We start from the raw sequence: 5,053 nt of genomic DNA, 5'->3' as shown, positions 1-5,053 counted from the left end.
TTTAAAAAAGAAAAACACAAAAAAGGAACACACATAGAGGAAGGTGGTGGCTGATTTTTAAATATTGACACTGAGGGCCATGTTTTCTATAATCACCATCATGTAGCTGCAGAAAGCCCTAGATGTAATGATAGTATTATAGTTTTGAATTGTATACATTATTATATCAAGAAATTAGATATTGTGCATAAGTGTTCTCTTCTGTGTTTAAGTATTCTATGCTACTCTTGTTGTGAAATTGAAGTTCATGTAGAAAAAAACTTTTCCTCTACGAAACACTTATGACCACAATTCCATTTGGTTTATGTAGAGTGTAGTATTTCTTTAGGTACCATCCAAAATTCCCCACAGAAAAGGCTTTTATCTTCGTTAGGTGTTGGCCTCAACCTAACCATCCAAGACTATTTTATTAAATCACTACCAAGATATTAATCTAGATACCATATTTCCCTGTGTATAAGATGCACCTTTTTTTCCTAAGAATTTGGGGTCTAAAAACAGGGTGCATCTTATACAGTGGTTGTAGATTTTTTACTTGCATTTCCCACTTTTTCACACTTGTTGAGGAGTTGTATGAATTTTATGATGAATGAAACTTGAGTTCAATCACTTCATGTAATATTTTTTTTCTCAAATTTTAGGCCCCAAAATTAAAGTGCATCTTATACAGGAGATTATACAAGTGTGTTATACATGTGGAAATACAGTGTCTCCAATTTCTAGAACGAATTCTCGACTAATATTATTGAAACCAATTTTTACTCCATTCAGATGTTTTTGCAGCAGTAATTTAAAGTTTTCTTCCATAAGGCGAGTTCTTTTAGGAAAGTGACAGCAGTTATCCATTTGGTGTATTTCTATTTTAACATCATTGCTTCCTGCGCTTGTGTTCCTTTCATTGATTTTATTCCTCACCATGGTGTCTCCGTTCCCAACCCCACCCCAATAAAGCAATACACTGTTAGACTGTGAATTTATACCGATCTTATACCATAGAGGGGATAAGTGGGTAGGCCTTATGCTTAAGTTTTTTTTTAAGGTCAAGATTTCTTTTTTATTGGCATTGGGTTTTTTGGAAGATAGTGAAAAATTAAACTAGTGTTGATTAGCAAGGAAGCACATGCATTAATATTAAAATATACTGGCAGAACTCTATGGGAACTGCATGCTAGTCTGTGTCCTCCAGTAAATAAGATCAATTTCTCAAAAAAAAAACAAAAAACAAAAAAGAATAAAAGGTGAATGAATGACTAAACAAAATAAATTGAGTTTATTCTAATGTAAACAAAGAAATAGTGGTACCTATTCTCAGTGCTAGAGAAGGTATCTGCCACCCTCTGTTTTAAGCAAGAGCATGAAACTTTTTGCTCTGAGTAATCTACCTCTCCATTTTATTATTTTTGTTTTCCGTGTACTCAGCATCCTGGTAATCTGTTCTCTAAGAAACACTAGGTTAGGTACCAGTGCTAAATGACTTACCTCTTTGAGCTGGAGTGATTATATCTGAGCCATATGTTATAAGGAAATAGAGACCCAGGGAAAGTTTGTTGGGAGTAGAGGATCTGAGTATCAGTACAGAGAAAAACGGGAAGCAGGTGACAGAATGACAAAGATGGGAAAGTGGCTGGTTACTTATTCCCCACTGACTCTGTAGCCTGGTTGTTTAGCTTGTCTTGCCTGCAACCATTTCACTGCAAATGGTTTTAATTTCCTGGACCTTCCACAGAGTCCTTGTTGAACAACCTGCTGACCACAAGGAAAACTTGGAATCTTCAGAACCCCTGCATCCCTTTCTAATGGCCCTTCACAAGCTAATGGCCATAAGCAGTTTCAATGAAGATGGAAAAGAAATACATGGTAGAGGGAAAGAAAAAAGCACATGTAATAATGGAACTAAACAGAAAGAGCATATAGAGATGGTGCTGATTCAGCACATATATAAAGAGTTTGGACCCTTCATTTGATTACCTGGTACAGCTCCCTTCCCTCACATTTTCAACGATCTGTAACCATACAGAAACCGTATTTTCTCTGATCTGATCTTTTATTTTTATGTTTTCCCTTGGCTCAAACCGGCCTTATCCAGGTTTTCTGACTTACCCACCTCCCTCTCTCCTGCTTAATCATTAAGCCCTCAGGACAATGAAGTTCTGGTCAGTATCAAGTAGTCTTAGAAACAAAGTCCTAGATCTACTGACTGCAGAAACAGAGTTTCCAATCAAACTAAACATAATAACTTGGTCTCAGTTGTGTTTTAGCTGGAGAGCAGTGGTGGAATTCATATAATGTAACAACCAGTTCTCTTTCCTAAAGATCATTTTAAGTCTAAAAAAATGATATACTGAAAGGTAGTTTATTTTATGCATTTAATAGTCAAATAAAAACAATAAAAGAGGTATAGAAAACTAGATTATGTTATAAGAAAGTTTTAAAATATTAATGAAAAGACATTTAATAATACCTGACCAAAAAACAATAAAACTGTTATTTAAGATATTTCCATATTGCTTTTTGATTAGCATCATCACTTACAATTTTTTTCACCTGTGGACGGAATGAACATTACTACTGGCACTTAGAATACACTGTTATACAGATGAATGTTAAAAAAGAGTGAGGAATGTAAATTTGTGATTTCCACATTGGGCAGCTGCCCAGGCGCCCACCTTAGAGAAAATCCTGATTACAAGTGCCATCATTTTTTTTAACTCAGTGAGGGGAGGGGAGGCAAAGAGACAGACTCCCGCATGCACCCTGACCAGGATCCACCTGGCAAGCCTACTAAGGGGTGATGCTCTGCCCATCTGGGATGTTGTTTTGTTGCTCAGCAACCAAGCTCTTCTTAGCCCCTGAGATAGAGGCCATGGAGCCATCTTCAGTGCCTGAGCTCGCTCAACTTGCTCTAATTGAGCTATGTCTGCAAGAGAGGGAACAAGAGAGAGAGAAAGAGAGAGAGAGAAGTGAGAGTGGGGGGAGAAGCAAATGGGCACTTCTCCTGTGTGCCCTGAACAGGAATCAAACCTGGGACATCCACATACCAGGCTAACTACCACTGAGCTAACCAGCCAAAGCCTACAAGTGCAGTTTTAACAACCAGTTCACCGAACTCAACAAAAAATTATGTATTGGTTCTGCTGAACTGGTGTGAACAGGCTGAATCCTACCACTGGTCTAGAGCAAGGAAAGCTGAACAAGTCCACAGAACAAATCTTTAAGAAGTTGAGCAGAACAACTCCATGGATGGACCAGGACCAAATGCCTTCTTTAGTCACTATGATTGATTTTTTTTCCTTATATAATCCATCCCCTGGAACCCAAAAGGAGCCAGGCCTTTGAACATTAGATACCTGTGAGTCTGGGCATGGTGCCATCTCCTTAATAAAGTCTTACCTTCTTGGCTGCAAACTTCTGTTCATGTCTTATTGGGCTTTGATGAATGCAGGCAAAGGTCCCCTTCAGTCTGGTAACAATTCTCATCAGACCCAATTGACATCAGCAGTTGATGCTTACTTGGTGATATTTGGTTTCTTTTACTAATTAATCTGATTGGTAATTCTTTATAATTTCTTACTTGCCTCATGTATTTTAATGCTTGATTTTCTTCATTGGAGCATGATCATTTCAAGCCTATGTCTAATAATTTCCTCATCAGAAGTTTTTCTATTTATAGGGTCTGTTGTTTTTGCTGGATTTTGTTGCCTTTTACCTTGTATGTTTATTTCTTCTTTGCCTTTGAACTACTAGTGTACCCTTTCCCATGAGTTTTAGTTACTTTCAGTGAGATCTGAATACATAGGCCATCACAGTTCCAAAATAGTAGTCTAGAAAGAGCGTTTTCATGACTCAGCTCTGGGAGAACTTTTTTAATGAGTGTTTTTGAAAACAGTGTATTGAGCCCTAGCTGGTTGGCTCAGTGGTAGAGTGCCACTGTGTGTGGATGTCCCAGGTTTGATTCCTAGTTAGGGCACACAAGGGAAGCACCCATTTGCTTCTCTCCTTCCTCCCCCTCTTGCTTCTCTCTCTCTCTCTCTCTCTCTCTCTCTCTCTCTCTCTCTCTCTTGCTCTCGCTCTCTCTCTCTCTCCCCCTCCTGCAACCATGGCTCAATTGGAGAGAGTTGGCCCCAGGCCACTGAGGATGGCTCCATGAACACTGCCTCAAGTGAAGAGCTCAGTTGCTGAGCAACAAAGCCATGCCCCATATAGGCAAAGCATTGGCCCCTGTGTGCTTGCCTGGATGGATCCTGGTAGGGCGCATGCAAGAGTTTGTCTCTCTGCCTCCCATCCTCTCACTGGATAAAAAAAAAAAAAAAGAGAAAAAGAAAAGTGTATTGACTGATTAATCAACTCCTTCAGATGCAGTTGTATCTTTAAAATAGCAAAACCATTCTTCATATGAGTATTTATTTTAAAATTTGAAAAAAATATAAGAACATGAAGTTTTAAGCAAAGCTTTACAAAGGAAGTCCTCTAAGGAGCCAAAGGACAGTTATACAAGAATGTTATTTTAAGGAAACAAAGCTTTGTATTCTAGATCATTAACCCCTCAACATGATTTTCAATAAAAAGGATTTTGATAACTAAGTTTGAGAAACATTGCATATGACATTATCCATATTCTATTATCTTACAGATTCATTAATATATTAGCATAGAAAGGTACAGAGCTCTGAAATAAAAATATCTGGTTTTTCTGAAACTTATTTAAAGATAAATCTTTTTTCTTTTCTTTTTTTTTACAAAAGGGAAACTAGTATGTATTTTATATAAAATAATTTGTGAACCTTGAGTTAAGATATATTCTAGCATATTATATGCTAAATTGAGCATTTTCATGGAAGAATACATAATATCTTCCTCATACTGCTTTTAGCAATAAAATTTTAGCAGCAGATGAATGGCAAAGAAATAAAGATTAAAAGTTCCTAGCAAGACTCAGAATAGTATTTTATGCTTTCTCTTTCCTATTTGAAACACCTTTTACACTTAACTTGAGTACTCCTCATTTTCCTTCTGCCTTACTGGCTGATCCTTCCCAGTCGCTTTGGCTGATTAC

Source organism: Saccopteryx leptura, chromosome 3 (assembly GCF_036850995.1).
Source record: "Saccopteryx leptura isolate mSacLep1 chromosome 3, mSacLep1_pri_phased_curated, whole genome shotgun sequence".
Classification (NCBI taxonomy): Eukaryota; Metazoa; Chordata; class Mammalia; order Chiroptera; family Emballonuridae; genus Saccopteryx; species Saccopteryx leptura.
Note: the sequence above shows the minus strand (reverse complement) of the source record.